The sequence below is a fragment of the Tachypleus tridentatus genome, chromosome 10, assembly GCF_004210375.1.
Source record: "Tachypleus tridentatus isolate NWPU-2018 chromosome 10, ASM421037v1, whole genome shotgun sequence".
NCBI classification, from domain to species: Eukaryota; Metazoa; Arthropoda; class Merostomata; order Xiphosura; family Limulidae; genus Tachypleus; species Tachypleus tridentatus.
Genome location: NC_134834.1, coordinates 180,979,435 through 180,997,195, shown reverse-complemented (window position 1 = coordinate 180,997,195; position 17,761 = coordinate 180,979,435). Strand labels below are relative to the sequence as shown.

The window sequence follows — 17,761 nt, the reverse complement described above, 5'->3', positions numbered from 1 at the left end:
TGACGCCCCGAAATAACTCTATTTTTATGTAACCTTTATATATGTATATGTATTTCAGAAATATTTGATTAGGAAATCTGGAGCTTCATACATTCCTATTACGCCCCTAAATAATTTTATTTATACGTCATATAAAACGAAAACAAATGTTGACAACATCAAATCAAGTCGTTAAAACTCGCAGTTTAACTTGAGCGTTTTGCGAATTGTGAGTGGAGAAAATACTTCGAAAATAAATTAATGGTAGCAGATTTTTGTTTTGTTAACTATATGATAGCATGCTTTCTACATGGAGTGTGCCCTGGACGTAGCTGACAAAAACAAGATTAAACCTTCATCTAAGAGCCTAAGTCTGTACACTATCACACAAATTGGCACGATGCCAGCGAAGGCCAGTGCTATGTACTTAGATAGCCATCCTTTCTAAGCTTTCTATATTGTTTCTAATTAATTATATTTTCATCCAACTTTCTATATAACCCTCTTACCGAAAAAGATGGAACATAGTAGCAAGGTTTTCACAGCACACAGTCATTAGGGCTTTAATTTTCATACATAGATGGGTTAATTTTTCGAGAAACTGGTCAAATTAAAATTGACCACTACAACATATGCAATGAAATGAAAATTATTGAAACTTTATGTTAAGTAAAAATATGGGATACACTATTTGTGTTTTTTTAAGAATAATTTTGTATAAAATGGTATATAAACCAATCTGCCATGTTTGAAACTTTGGTTCAAGTTTAATCATTATTTATTACGTAATTTGTCTCTTACAGGTAAAATGTGTGTTTTGCATATTTTAAATTGCTTATATTTCCTTCAGCTAGTTTGTTTGTTTTTGAATTTCGCACAAAGCTACTCGAGGGCTATCTGTGCTAGCCGTCCCTAATTTAGCAATGTAAGACTAGAGGGAAGACAGCTGGTCATCACTACTCACCGCCAACTCTTGGGCTACTCTTTTACCAACGAATAGTGGGATTAACCAAAACATTATAACGCCCCCACAGCTGAAAGGGTGAGCATGTTAATTAGTAATACTATCATTGCACAAATAAGAGGCTTATGATATACTTCACCTTGAAAACATTATGTTCGCTTGTTATTTAGTAAGCCAAAGCCTTGATGAAAATCTCAGGGCATGGTGAGTGAAATACTATTCAACTTAAAATATTCACAGAAGTTTTGGCACAACTCTTATTACCACATAAAGTGTTAACCCTTATCGACCAGTTAGGCTTAGTTTTATACTTCAATTTGGTGTATTGCATTTCACTTTATTTTGTATTAAGATTCCCAGTTGTGATCTTAATAAAGGATTCAGTCGACTTGCGTCATATAAAGCTCGTGTTTACTAGTGTAAACAATACATCGAAACCTCGTTGGTTTAACTCCAGAGATTTAGTTACAGACTGAGGTTAAAGTAGCCCAGAATATTCAATAATAAGTTGTTGACAATATTTTATCTCTTTCGGTGAAACGTCATACCATACGTTTATAGCTGGAAGCATTCGAAGAATATCACATTTAGGCATTCGTTTAGCTATAAAAGTTTCCGTTATAAGCACACACTGGCATTCATACGAACTTGATGTTGAATTTAATCTTAATATATATTTTAATCCAACCAAACGGAGCAATTATTACGCCGTTTAGGTAAGTTGTTAACGCAATAAACTTCATCTCACTAGGAGTATAAACTTGGTTTAAGCTTAACTTCATAATTCTTCGGTGGTATATTTATTATTAATCTCCTAACTTGCCTAAGAATGATAATGACCTAAAAGTTGAATATAAGATGATTTATACTGACTAAATGTATGAAGGTCTGTTCACGCATTATATCGAAAAGGGTCGGTTTATAGCCAATGACATATTAGTCTAAACTCATTCACGTGAGGCTTAGAGCCAATGACATGCTAGTGTGACTGCAGTCACTTGCACCCAGAATTGGTAAGCTTAGTAGATAATGAAGAAGGAAAATAACTCTATATATTTCAGATAGGCGCACTTATTTAGATTGCAAGGTTCAAATATTTAGACAGTCATCCATTAATTACGTTGCTTCATGCGTTAACGTTTCTTTGAATTCATTAAGACGGAGTTCACACGATTTATGTGGATTATCTAATTACGAACAAGACCTAGTCTGGATCAGTAAATATTGTTCATAACATAATACATGAGACCAAAACATATGGAAAAAATGTCAGTACTATACTTTTTGATCCATTGTACTGGGACGACAAAGTATAACTTCCAAACTTTAACTGTGCCACTATCTTATGCTCAGAGCAACTAAAAACCAATTCGGTAAATGTTAACTGAAAAACGCAACAAAAAACAACAAGGTGAGAAACTCTGGGCACTGAACTCATTTTAAACCAAACATTAAAAACACAGTAGGCAACTGTAATGTTGCAAAGCGCCTCTAGATGTGGAGAGAAAATGCTGACTCTTTGCAAGAACTCTGGACAGTGGCTGAACAGCAATGCTTTCCAGATCCATTGATTTACAGTTGAGACAAGAAGCTCGAAAAATTCTAGCTCGTCATTAGCGGATTCAGAGATGCTGAAGTAAGAACACGACGAAGAAGTCGTGGCTCAGCTCAAAGTCACTTGTTTCGGTACTTGAAGCTTCAAGGCATTGATCTGCTGTCTGACTTCGTTTTGTCCAAAGTAAACACGCTGGTCAGTGCATGCCTTTGTGAGACGAGGACACTCACGTAAGAGGTAAGAGCTAAAAAAAATTAGACATCTCTGCAAGAACATGTTTAAAACTTTGAGAGACGGAGGGTTTTCTGTATAGCAGAGGACTGCTCTTTGTACTTTACTACCTTATAGAAAAAATGAAGGAAGCAGCTTTAAGTAACACATGTTGGATAATGAACCTTTCATACTGCAGTATTTTGACTGTAAAGAATAGTTTTCTTTGAGGCCAGTGTGTAAAAAACTTTTATTCCATTTCGTAAAACTGTTTGGAAAGAGAAATCGAAATTCAATTCCTTCTATCTTCGATAAATTTCGTGCTGAATATACAGTGAAAATCATTCACACTTAAGTTTCCCGATGTCAAATGAACACTTTAGGATGAAAAAAAAAATACTGAAGATTCGTCTTCTTGTTTGGAATTCTAAAAGTCGAAATTTTACAATATAAGCATGACGAATATATTGTTATTTTTTTCTGTAATCTGCAAACTGGAAATTAGGATATTAAGTGTGTTGTAAAAAATAAAATAATTACTGTAATGCACACTAATGCTACCTGTATTCATTATGAAAGGAAAAATATGAATTGTGAAAAAAAAAGAATTTCAGTCAACGTAGTCTGAAATTGTGCTAGCAATTCATAATGAAGTCTGACTCGTTTCGGTAAATATTAAAGAGAAAAAACTTCCAGCTTTTAAAGTTTAAAGAAAAACATACAGTGGAGTATGCAGAAAAATAAATTAGCACCAACAACCAAGTCAAGGATGAGCCGAGACTTTATTAAAACAACACCCAGTTGAATATTAGTTTTTATAAATGAAATCTAGTAAAATTCTAACTTCACGCAATCGAGAGACACCTGGTTTCACTAGATTGTGTTTTTTTTATTTATTTATGCTTAAAAGTTTAACTAACATAAAATTTTCCTGTATTATCAAGCATAACTAAATAAACTGCCATTATTCAACAGATAAACTGATTTATATCTTTTATCTGAGCACAGTTTTGTTATTAACAAGCGTAAGTTTTGAAACCGAAAGGAAATTCATTAGCAAAAAAAAAGAAAATTTATATATATATATATATATATATAAGAAAAAATTACTGCTGATAAAGTACAAAAAATCAAAAGGAAGGACTGCGTTAAAAACAGCAAATCCAAAACTCTTGACTAATTATATTAGTTTGTTATAACTTAAAAAACAAGCCGAAATAAAAATGAATTTAAAAAATAAACAAAAAATGCTGCACTGATTAAAAAGATTCCAGGGTACAAGCTATAATGTGGGATGTAAAATGTACCCTAGGTTTTGGAGGTGACTAAAAAAGAATAACCTACATTGCGGTGGGGATACATCGTCTATCAAGTTTAGCCTTCATTCATCAGTCTTACATAAAGAAAAAATAAAACAAAAGAGTAGCAATAGATATAGAATAGAAATTAGGAGAACGATAAGTGGGTGCTGAAGCCCACAACGTCCCATATCTATATCATCCTTCACTTCCTATAGAGGGAAGAAGCAGAAAGAAAAATAAGAATAAGTAAAAGAATAAAAAATAAGGTACTACATTTGAGGGTAAGTAGTGTAAAAATTTACCTCTTGATATTGACATTTCACCCCCCAGTTATGGCAGAAAGACACTAATTGGTAGCCCAGGAAACGAATTATACTGGTATGAAGAGTCCCATCCAGTTATCTAAATAAACTAGTATAGAAGCCAACCATTATACATCTATAAATTTTACTGTGATTGTCATGCTCTGAATATCCTTTATATGCGGTAAGGTGTAGATTCGCATGAAGTAGTGCCAAGTTGTTAAATGACCTTATTTATAACTAAAAATAGTTCTTAGACATTTTTACTAAAAATCACATATTCCTACTCCAATTCTTTATAAATTTATCTCTCAATCGTTTATAATTTCATTCTTTTTTTTTCTGAATTGTTTCTTGTTACCGTTCAGTTTAGATTAGGTTATATTGAACCAGTTATATATTTGAATTAAATATGCTAGTATTTGTCTAATATAAAAAGGAAAGAAAAATGATAGCCATAGTACAAACATCTAATGTTAGGGTACAAATCACAAGGTAGGTCATTACGTAACATGTCCTGGTTTTTGAGGTACAAGTGAAAACAAGATACATATGACGTTTGAGATTCACGGTCTATCCAGTTTAACCTCAACTTTGCCAGCCTCACGTACTTAGATGAAAAGTAACTTATAAGAGCAGACGCGGTGCTCTATCTTACGAGGTCCCATATCTTTACCACCTTTCGCTGTTTGCACCCAGAGATAGGAAGGTGGTTTATCGCAAAAATAACTAAATGATGAAATAAAAATCATATCAAGAAAGAAATAATTAGAACCAACACATCAATGGGGAAAACATCAAAAAGTCCGTGAAATTGGCATTCCATTCCATTATATATTTGAATATAAATACCAAGATGGTAAGGTATTACTATACTAGTTTGTTTGTTTGTTGAATTTTGCGCAAAGCTACACGAGGGCTATCTGCGCTAGCCGTCCCTAATTTAGCAGTGTAAGACTAGAGGGAAGGCAGCTTGTCATCACCACCAACCGCTAACTCTTAGGCTACTCTTTTACCAACGAATGACCCTCACATTATAACGCCCCCACGGCTGAAAGGGCGAGCATGTTTGGTGCGACCGGGATTCGAACCCGCGACCCTCAGAGTACGAGTCGAACGCCTTAACACGCTTGGCCATGCCGGGCCTAATGTGACCTGTTAACTGTTTACATATCAGCAGGGCGTTTCTGATAGTTTCTAGAACAATCCACAAGACTCTCACTTCGCAATTGGTCAGGATAAATCTATAGCTAGTGGTTGTCAACATTTTAAGTACATCAAAATGTGACCCGATTTCAATGGAAATAATCCACTTATGTAAAAGTGCATGTGACATGTTGTAAGAAATCTGTACATGATGGTGAGAAAGGTACACCATTTTCAGTTTCAGCGTATAATAATTACTGTAGAACATGTAAAACATTTCAAGACAATGAAAACCATTGCACGCCTGTCATATTAATTACAAAGTATCATGAAATAAGTTATTTTGTACTGAAGATACTGTTAACTAACCACGTAAAATATTTTTTAAATATTAAACAATGTAAAGTACATACGACGTTTTGTGAAAAATCTGTGCCTGATGGAGCAAAATGGAAATCATTTTCGGATTCAACATACAGGAATTACAGTGGAACATGTAAAACCTTGAAGGCAAGAAATCCTTCGCAGGACTGTGTTATTAGTATAACTCCCTGTTTGCCCCCGAAGATGAAAGACCCACCTTTCGAAAGTCCTCGGGTTTTGGGATTTCTATTTCATTACTCCCATTGGTTAATGTCCTTTTTGTGCTTTGGTACTTGAAAGTAGATTAGCATTTAACCGTCTTGCTTTTGTTGTTAAGCGCAGAGCTACACAATGGGATATCTGTGTTGTTCGTATAACGGGTATCGAAACACAGTTTCTAACGGTATAAGTCCTATGACTTACCGCTGGGAGACACGCGTTAAACTTAAGCTTTTCAAAGATACAGGTAAAATGTAGGATGTGTAAATTAATGCCCAGAAGATTAATTTATATTCTAGGGAGAGTATGTACAATAAACATCAGGTGTCATTTAATGTTTTTCCCTTTGGTCTCACAGCAGTGGCAGTTTTAGCAAATTTCTATTTTGAAAATATTTCACACTCGTGTCTATGTAACAAATTAGTTCACTGCACCAGTTAGAAGACAAATACTGATCATTCCACCTGTCGCTTAATGATAAACCAAGCACAATAGATTAACGATCTCTGTTATGGCATTTTTTTGTATATGGAAAGAAAAATGTAACTCTTTTAAAAGGTATTTCTAAAGATATAAATTATTTTTCTGACAAGGAAGATAAATGGACTTAAGAGCCCTTACCATTTAATGATTTGGTTGTTTTTTTTATGTTTTCTCTCAATGGCTAAAAGCCAAAGATATAACCACAACATAGCTTTGCCGAGACAGCACGAGCAAAGAATGAAGAAATTAAAAATTAAAAAAACAAACGAAATAGTTGCTTTTATCTCTTATATCTATTAGATGACTAATAGATATAAGCTGTTTCTAATGTTTTTTTATTGAAATTACTATGTCATTTACTGGTAAAGATTTTTCTCTAGAAAATTCCTAACTTTCTTTCCCTCCCACAAAAGTATGTACCACTTTTTGGTACAGTGGTAAATCTACGGATTTACAACGCTAAAATCAGGAGTTCTATTCTCCTTGGTGGACTGAGCAGATAGCCCGATTTAGCTTTGCTATGAGAAAACACATACATACATATCCACTGAGGTAAATGTCAGAAACAAAGGAAAAGTCATTACAGTGTCTAATTCGATCTATCTAATATATTAATTGGAAATAATAAATACATATTCTAAATTATTCAAAGTTAAGTCCATTTTACAACCATATATCAATATGTATATACATACATACAAGTACACGTAGTTTCACGTTTTCCAAGAAATTACTTCTGTGATTTTATTTTATCTTTATGTAAGTCTAGGCATGACCTAGTGGTTAGCATCCGAGACTGTAAATCCGAGGATTCACGGTTCGCTGTCTTTGCTGCAAAAATTGTGAACTATACTTTCCAGCCGTGGAAGTATTACAAGAGTGATAGTCGAGTCCAACTTCTCGATTTTAGTAGCTCGAAATCTGACGGTGGAGTTTGTCTACCACCTGTCTTCTTTTAATTTTATCGATTAAAAATTGATAGACGGCTAGTACAACAGGTTATTGTGTAATTTTCCGCGAATATCTGAAACAAACAAATATTTACTGTATGAACCACGACGAAGATAAAATCAATGCGCATTATATGCAATATCATTCGCCGAATTATTGTTTACCAACTAAATATACAAATGAGGAATATCAATCTGCGTTACTACCAAAAGTACATTGGTTATCCATCTTTTTTTCCCAATAAAGCTAGTTACTACAACAAATTGAATAGTTTTTAGATATATTGTGCATTATAATTATAGCTCAGGAAAGTGACTGTCATGTTGGACAATTATTTTAAATCACCTTTTCGAGAGCATTTCATGTCAACTTGTTTGTTTTTAACATCAACTGCTTTAGTATACCATCAAATGATCCTTATCTAGTCCACAATTCAAATAATTGTATCTTAATTTCCTCCCTTCATCCAGTCCATGTTCCAAAGCGTTGCGTCTTAATGCCCCCCATCCAGGCCATTATTTCAAAGCGTTGTGTCTTAATTCCCTCCATGTCCTCCACTTGTACAGCGGTAAGTCTTTGGATTTACAACGCTAAAATCAGGGATTCGATTCCCCTCGGTGGACACAGCAGATAGCCCGATGTGGCTTTGCTATAAGAAAACACACACTAATCCCCCCACGTTCCAAAACATTGCGTCTTAATTCCCCCATCCTGTCTGTGTTCTAAAGCGTTGCGCCTTATTTTCTCTCCCTTATCCAGTCCACGTTTCAAAGCGTTGCATCTTAATTTCCTTCTTATAGCAATCTGCTGCTTTTGTTTCTAGAAAAGTACACAAACCAATTTGTTTTCATTCGGACCAGATACAACAGTCCTATCTTCCTAAAATCTTTTATTTTCTTCGCATAAGAAAAATATATACAGAACATGGCCGAGTAGAAAAATTATGGTGACAGATGTATCCTCGTTTGCACGTAGAATCACTCTGTTTTGCATCGATGGAAGTGACATGAACATTTATGGAATTTTCCGCTTGGTTGAACGTTAGACGTCAAAAATTGCTTCTTTGAAATAACACTTTTCCTTATCAACTTTCCTTGTCTTCCAGCGCCTTAGAAACTTGTAACATGCATTTCTCGCTAATAACGGGAACTGTTACTCTAAAATCTCTCTGTAGCAAGCACTAAATAACGTGTAAGATAAAACAACATGAATCACCTGTTTTCAAAGATATAAACTGATAAATATGTAAACAAAACATTCTGGTATTACATAGAGTTTGTTTGTGTGCTCTCGTAACGAAGACAAATCAGTCCGTCTATTTTGTTTACGGAGTGGAATCGAACCCCTGTTTTAGCGTTGTAAATCCAAAGACTTATCGCCGTGTCACCAGTATAACGTTGTACCTTCAAGAAAGTAGACATTTCACGTAACTAGATAGACACAGTTCCGTAGTTATGAAAATTGTAGTAGTAGAAAGTGTTGTGTTTTTTTCTTATAGCAAAACCACATCGGGCTATCTGCTGAGCCAACCGAGGGGAATCGAACCCGTGATTTTAGCGTTGTAAATCCGTAGACGTATCGCTGTATTAGCGGGGGAAGTAGTAGAAAGAATCGGGACTTTAAATAATCACTCGAACGTTCGATAAAACAATAATAGAAAGGGAGAGAAGGAAGTGTTGAAGATGAGCGATGAAAATAATTTGAATTAAATCTTTTCGACGCTAGGGAGCGGTTGTCTCATTTGGTCGCACCCCCCTCAGTTCCGAATAATTGTTTGTTTGTTTGTTTTGGAATTTCGCACAAAGCTACTCGAGGGCTATCTGTGCTAGCCGTCCCTAATTTAGTAGTGTAAGACTAGAGGGAAGGCAGCTAGTCATCACCACCCACCGCCAACTCTTGGGCTACTCTTTTACCAACGAATAGTGGGATTGACCGTCACATTATAACGCCCACACGGCTGGGAGGGCGAGCATGTTTGGCGACTCGGGCGCGAACCCGCGACTCTCAGATTACGAAGCGCACGCCTTAACACGCTAGGCCATGCCAGGCCCTCAGTTCCAAATAAACAGACAAATACTGAAACCAATATTTAACAATAGAATATGAAGAAGCCTGGATTTCAAGCACTCGGAGTTTCTTACAGACAGGCTGTCGCCGACGGACAGATACTTTCATCTTTAGTACAACTGTACATAGAAGTAACAGCTGGTACAAAGTGCAAGATATTTCTAGTCCTAAAATATGTTACCAGTAATTTTACTGTACAAATGCTAAGTACTGCGAACACTCACAAAAAGAACGTTTTTTAAACAATGTGTCTGTTAAAGATGCTGTTTGATGAGAAATTACGAAACGTAATCAGTGTCATAATCGTGTGGTGTAATTTTGAAGCGTAATCATGTGTATGTTTATATTTGTATAATATACATAAATTATTTCGTATACGAGTGCTCTACAAGAATTTATAAAGGCATGAGTAGTGGTTTAAGTATAAATATTGTTTTATGCTATTGTTTGAAACGAAAACAGGGCAACCTGTTGTCAGCCATCTTGAATACCCTTACACAGTGTAAATGGATTTATGTTTTCTAATTTTCTGCTAAACAAAAGGCATGAAATAGCAATTATAGAATCGAACTGAACATTGAGAGGTCATAAAAATAAAATTACAGTGCAAATTGTGTTTATTTGTTGATAAGCGCAAAGCTTCACAATGGCTATCTATACCGTGCCCATCACAGGTATCGAGAACCCGGTTTTTAGAGTGATAAGTTCTCAGAATTGCCAGAGAGCCAAATGAGCACTGATATAAAGGACTATAAAATTCACCAGTCCGGTCTTAATACGTATCTTTGGTCTGTTTTTACACCATTGCAAGATGGATTTGGTTTGTTTTGAATTTCGCGCAAAACTATATGAGGGCTATCTGCGTTAGCCGTCCCTAATTTAGCAGTGTAAGACTAGAGGGAAGGAAACTAGTCATCGCCACCCACCGCCAACTCTTGGGGTACTCTTTTACCAGATATTGACCATAACATTATAATACCCCCACAGCTGAAAGGGCGAGCATGTTTGGTGTGCCAGAGATTCGAACCCGCGGTCCTCGGATTACGAGTCGAGTGTCTTAAAAACCTGGGCATGCCGGTACCCAATTGCAAGAATAAACATACTAACTCGTTTTTATGCTCAACCATAAGGCCTCCCAGTGGCACAGCGGAATGAATATCTGCGAATTACATCGCTCGAATCCGGGTTTCGATACCTGTGGTGGACAGAGCACAGATAGCCCATTGTGTCGCTTTGTGCTTAATTACAAAACGACAACAACATCGACCATAAGGATTACATTAGACAAACTTATTTATAAAAAAGAATTCTTTTCTAACTCAAGATTATTTTACAGGAGATAATGGGACATAAATATTTGAAATATTATCTTTACCACCAAAATTTCCCCAAATTACAAAAGCTACTTACAATTTTTATATTTCCCATGCACCTACTAGAAAAGACGAGATAGATTTCAGAATATAAATCAATCTGGGAAAGGGTGTTCCATGCTGCCATGTTGAGCCAGTTTTGAAGTTATAAAGTGGATACGAATTGTCAGTGAAGGCATGCTGTTATATATAATTGTTGTAACTTCACTGCTAATTGCTGCATAATCTAAGGTGTTTCCAATTCTCATCTCTTTGACAACCCAATGAAGCAATGACTGAAGTTAGCGAAATTTAATCTATATTGTGGTTAGAGTTCCCGCCAGACAAAGAGTTTGTTTGTTTGTTTGTTTTTTAGAATTTCGCACAAAGCTACTCGAGGGCTATCTGTGCTAGCCGTCCCTAATTTTGCAATGTAAGACTAGAGGGAAGGCAGCTAATCATCACCACCCACCGCCATCTCTTGGGCTACTCTTTTACCAACGAATAATAGGATTGACCGTCACATTATAACGCCCCCACTGCTGGGAGGACGAGCATGTTCGGCGCGACGGGGATGCAAACCCGCGACCCTCAGATTACGAGTCGCACGCCTTAAGACGCTTGGCCATGCCGGGCCCAGACAAACAGAGTCACGAGTTTGAATCCTGGACAGTGTAAGTTTCCAATTCTTTAAACAGTGTTCATAACTCATATGAGAAGGTGAGCCACTGCTCAAAGATAGGCAATAACACGTCAACTGTTACCATATTTAATTCAAGTGTAAAACTAGTTCAATGTAAAATTATCTGGGTTTAACTGCACGAAAAAATAATTCAGGAAAAAAAAAAGAATGAAATTATAACCTATCGAGATATAAATTTGTAAAGGACTGGACAAAGAATACGCGTTGGAAAATAAATAAATAGAAAGAGCTGACGAATCGTTGCTTAAAACCTCCACACGTGACTAAATTAGATGGAAGTTTTGGAATTGTAGAAAATATGTGTTTAAGGTAATTTAAATCGTAATATGTATATCTAAAGGTTAAGTATATCGGAGTCTTTGTTTACAAAAACGAACATGTTTCAACGCGTAAATTATAAACATTCAAAGTGATCTAACGCGCTTATAATACATGCCAACTTACCACAAGCTCGATAATTCTTCATCCATGTTATTAACGTTAGGCCTAAAAAATTCTTTAGATATAATTGATAAAGTAGTGTAGAATATCTTACACACTGGCTTCGGATATATCATGTGCTTGAAACATAATTATACATCCATAATATATTTTTCTGTTTTCATATATGTGTTTATGTAACATTGTTCTTTTTTGTTTGTTTATACCAATTTTAAGATGAAGTGGCTTTTCATGTAAATACGAAAGCCATCTTCATGAAAAAATGGGGGTGTAATGATATATTATTTGAATCTAACACATCACGTGGACGTTTTACTGAATTTTGTGCAGCTTCAGAAAATGCAGTGTGTTAACATATTTATTACAGTCACTGTATAACCGTAATTTTACGTTTTATTAATATGTTTGATAATAAAAATACGTATTTTTTGTGAAGGGAAACATTTATTTCACGAGTAAAATGTATTTATCAATAATGCCTCTTTTTAAAAATTAAATCGTTAAACCATGACTGATAAAGTAAATTGAATGAAAATCTTCCATAAACCAAATAGAGGAAAGATGTATTGGTATTAGACATGTAAGAATTCCTTTTCATTCGGTGGGCAGAACACAGATAGCCCATTATGTATCTTTGTTCTTAACTGCAAATAAACAAACCCTTTCAGTAGTTTTTTCCGAAGCACGCGAAGCATTTAGGCTATGAAATGGTAGTACAGACCTGAAAACTACATTAACCTGAAAACTACATTACCACGAGTGCTTTATAAACTATAATCTGATTAACGTAATTGGCGTTAGTTCATAATTTAGTGTCTCAAAGTGAAAAGTAATGTTTATGTTTCTAGGAAATGATGCATTTGTCACAGCTGATCTCAAACTTCTTGAGCAATTTTTATGCTCGGCTGTTTTATCACATTAACTTAACTTACTGCTCATTTTACAGTTTTTGTTTTTATAAATGTTTTAGCATAATGAATGCAATATTGTTTTATTCCGGCAAGTGGTCTTTAAGATAAAAGGAAATTTTTTTAACATGAAAAAAAGTTCAGTATTGAATAATACTAACAAACAACGTTACACTTGTAACTATATGGTCTTGTAAGTTAATTAATTGCATTAATATCTATTATAACGATTTAGGCCAATTTTAAGTTATTCAAAATGAGTGCGAAACATGGATCTGCTTCTTCACAGTCTGGCACACTAATCACTAGGACACGACCGTCTTTCATGAGCTACAATTACATTTAAACTTAGGGTACTGTTAACAATGAAAACACCAAGTAATGTCTTAATGCAACTGGGTAATTATAAACTTTCTTCACACTAATCTTATATTTATCGTGCGTTTTTTTTTTCTTTACTGTACTTTGGTTTTTTCTTCGAATATGTTTTATACTGCAACTTTAGGCTTAACGTTAGGCCTAATTTACCACAAACTATCATAATTATTCACCTTTTCAACTAATGTAGGCCTAAACTTCGTTAGATATAGTTGACAAGGTGAAGTAGAATTTCTTACACGCTGACTTCATATGTATCGTGTGTTTGAAACATAAATATACGCACATTATTTACTTTTCTATTTTCATACAGGATGAGTCAAAAGTCGCTATACAACTGGCTGCCCACCGCTAGTACAGCGGTAAGTTTATGGATTTACAGCGCTAAAATCAGGGGTTCCATTCCCCTTGGTTGGTTCAGCAGATAACCCGTTGTGGCTTTGCTATAAGAAAAACACACATATAGTTGGGCACTTTTACTGATACAAAAAATGAAACATAATAGCATAAAATAAATAATATCTGCTAACTACAGACATGAACTAAACACACTGTTATGATGTTCTTCAACATAAGTGTTGAAACTGTCAACCATCAGTCACGCCTGACATCTATATTTCACACAAGTAGTCTCTTGTCACTACGCTTTATTCATATCATAACTATGGATATATGAATTTGTAAAACAAAATAACAATTACGAAAAACAAATTAGACAAAGACAACATCAAATATCGAAACCTTTCTAAAGATATCTTTCCATGCAAAATTCTAGTCACATTTGCCTCATTCTGTATATATTTTGATATATTTTTTTACTTTATCTGAGATCACAATTGAATTACTTTAGCGCGTAGATTTACAGTCAAATTTTACAAAACTACTCATTCGTTTCACAGTTTACATATTAGTCTGGTGCGTATGTTTGTTTGATTTTCATTGCCAAAAACACACCTATATCCTCTCTCTTTCCAACAGAATGCTCAGCATAGTAGAACGTTATGGTTCCTCAAAGCACTTAGTTCATCTCAAAGCTTTTACTGAAACGAGACAAAAGTGTATAATACAGACGCACATCAGGCAACAGAACCATTATGGCCAACCGAAAACAGCAATTCTGGTCAATATGAGCACTCATTACTGTTACTTTTATCACTTCCTGCTGTAATGTTTATAATGTCGAATCTTGCATTTAACCCAATTTTGGGATATTTTTTTGAAATTACTACTGTACATTCGATTTTTGTCTTATTGCTTAAAAACATGTAATTCACTATGTACCACACGATACGGTTTTAAGTAAGAATTAGACACAGAAACGGACACAGAAAATTAAAAAAAAAAGACTAAACATGTTAGATATATTTCTCGAATGCGATTAATTTAATATTTTTTTTTCCTCATTTCGTATCAACAAAGACATAACAGTTTTAAAGTATCGCACGAGAATCGACAAATGCTCTAGTAATCTCTACCTACCTATCTTCTCTTTTCGTTGAACGTCACAATAATCTCGATTACAGTTCAAATAATTTATTATTCGATTCGTCACGGACGCGCGTGCATTATTCCGCGTCCAACCTTTACATAACTCATCTTCAATTTTAGGACAAAAAAAAAAGTTATAGTGCTACAAACAGAACCCTTTTCAAAATAAAATGGTTCTTCTATTCCAGTCGGTTACAGTAGAAAAAAAAAAACAACTTTAAGTGAAAAGGTTTTCTTATCTCCTAACGTAAATCTACACGTGGAGTTGTTTCTATTTTTATTTTGAATTCGACAAAATGAAAAGACTGGTTGTACGCTATAACGGAGCGACAGGAAATTAAGAAACCAGATTAAACAACGTTTTAACTTTCTTGTTTTTCTAAAACCCAAACGATGAACCAAAATATAAAATGTGAAAGATCGGAATTATTTAGTTGGTATGTTTTTTTTTCTAAATCACAATTTCCGGTCATAGAAGCACTGGTTTAAAGTGCGCTGCAGAGAAAAAGAACGAAACATTGACGAAAAAGAAGAAAAAAACGGGGGATAGTTCTGGTTTACAAAGAACAAAATAAATTGTCTTTGGGCAATCCTACCTACCTAGTTGTGGAGGTTTTAATTTTAACCTTGACAAAATTAAAAAGATATTAATTTGAATATTCTTCCATCAACTTAATTGTGAAAATATAAAAAAAATGACATTTACGGGGTGGTACATTAATTTCAGTTATTAATAAAGATATCCGTATTTGCTCCTTCCTGAAAAACAAACATATTTGTGTTATAAAACGTAGGAGATCTATCTGCAAATGTTTAGTTTTGCTTTGATGGTTGAGTGAAACAAGAAACACATAAATAGGTTAAGATGGGAGAATAACAACTCTTTATTTTCGCGGCCCGACATGGCCAGGTGGGTTAAGGCGTTCGAGTCATAATCCGAGAGTCGCGGGTTCGATCCCCGTCGCACCAAACATGCTCGTTCTTTCAGCTGTGGGGTGTTATAATGTTACGGACAATCCCACTATTTGTTGGCTAGCGCAGATAGCTCTCGTGTAGCTTTGCACGAAATTCACAAAAACAAACAAACTTTATTTTCGTAACATTATTTTTGCCGTTGTTAAAGAAAAATACATAAAATTAAGAAGTGTTGAGAAGAGGTAAGATGGGTGGGATTTAAACCATCCTGTCACAAACGTGTTAAATTTTACTTTTTGTCTTCTACAAAATCATCTTCAGTGAAATTTAATCACAATTTGAGGTTTAAAAAAAATTAAATGTACATGAAAATATACAGTAACAATGCAGCTGTCCCAATTCAACGACACAGCAGTAAGTCTGTGGATTTATAATGTGTGAAATCGAGGCTCGATACCTGTGGTGATTACAGCAGAGATAGATTATTTTGTAGCTTTGTGCTTAACTACTAAAGAAGAAGAAAACAAATATTACTTATATGTTCTATTATTAGTATTAGTATTATTAGTATTTTATTGTGAATAAAAAAGAACATGGCTACATCGCATTGAAGGTTAAATACATGTATATATATAACGTTGTATACTAAAGGCTTCGATTTTGAAAATTTTAATATTTTGATTCTTTATTAATACAGACATTTAAATGCCATCTTTTAACACTTCTTCCTATATTTCCGGTTTCAGTTTTTCGTAGTGAAATTCTGTTGCACTAACGCTGCACCTTTACTTTCGTACATTATCTACAACTTATGAAAGATTATTTTTCCACAAATATTTTTTTCTTTTAAATCAAATAACTGGATAGGTTATACTTTAATTTAATAATTTTCTAAATTTTGTTAATCACAATTAACATTTAAAAAACTACAAACAAACAAAAAATATTTACGATTAATAAAACTGTGTACTAAAGTACGCAATCAGCAATTAATCAGCAATTTTGAAGTACGTAAATTACCAATCCTTAGATTACATATACATATATAAAACAATATAAAATAATTAATTTTGGAAACGAAAAGTAGTAACGCTATCTTGTAATGTTTTTTTTTTTTTTTCTGAATGGTTGTTTACTAGTATAGTCGATACACCTATCACGAGATTAAAGTTTCCATGCTTATTGCTGGTTTGTTCGTTTACTTAAACTAACTCTGTTTAATTAGAACCCATTCTCGAGATAATTTAAATAAGATCAACAGCCAAAGACACCACTGATGTTTAAGCTTCTTGAAAATTCTCTTCAACAAAAAGATTCAAATTAGGAACTGAAGATAATCGTGGGGGGAGAGAAGTAAGGTTCTTCTCGCGTAGTTAGGAATCAGTGAATATACGCAAATAAACCTAAAGTTTATAAGCCTTTTTAATGAAAATCTCCATTTGAATACTTTTCGATTTGTTAAGCTTGAATGGAAACACATATGCACCGCTTTTCTTCTCCACTGCATTCTTTTTTGATAGGACGAAGCGGGTTTTAACTTAGAACTAGTATCGAGATAGATCAAACAAGTTCTGTTCGTTAAAATTCTTTAACGAGCGGAATAATTCATCCGGAAGTGTGTTATTAGTGTAATCCCCTTTGCTGAGCATTCGAGTTTTATTCAGTTTATAAACCTATTTTTTTAACTTCTATAAACTTAAACATTGATTCACTAAATTGCTTTACAAAATGAAGCCGTTAAAATATGTATATCCAAACAAGTTTCTGAAGGAATGATTTTCCTGTAAGAGTTGCTCATTCTAGATAACTCTGTAAAACCATAGGACTAGACCAGGCAATATTACGCTAAAATTTGTTTTGATTTTGATGTTCATCGTAGATAACTATTTACAAACATAGGACTAGACAATAAAACGTAACGCTAACATTTGTTTTGAATTTGTTGCTCATTCTAGATCTGTGCAACCATAGGACTACACCAGACAACATTACGCTAACACTTGTTTTGATTTTCGTGTTTATTCTAGATAACTCTG

At 34.3% G+C, this 17,761-nt stretch overlaps 1 protein-coding gene across 8 annotated transcripts in view; it reads right to left on the bottom strand.

Annotated features, from left to right (window-relative positions):
• LOC143231058 (teneurin-a-like) overlaps window positions 1-17,761 on the bottom strand; it is a 473,661-nt gene that overhangs the window by 195,113 nt on the left and 260,787 nt on the right. The gene's annotated exons all lie outside the window — the stretch shown is intronic.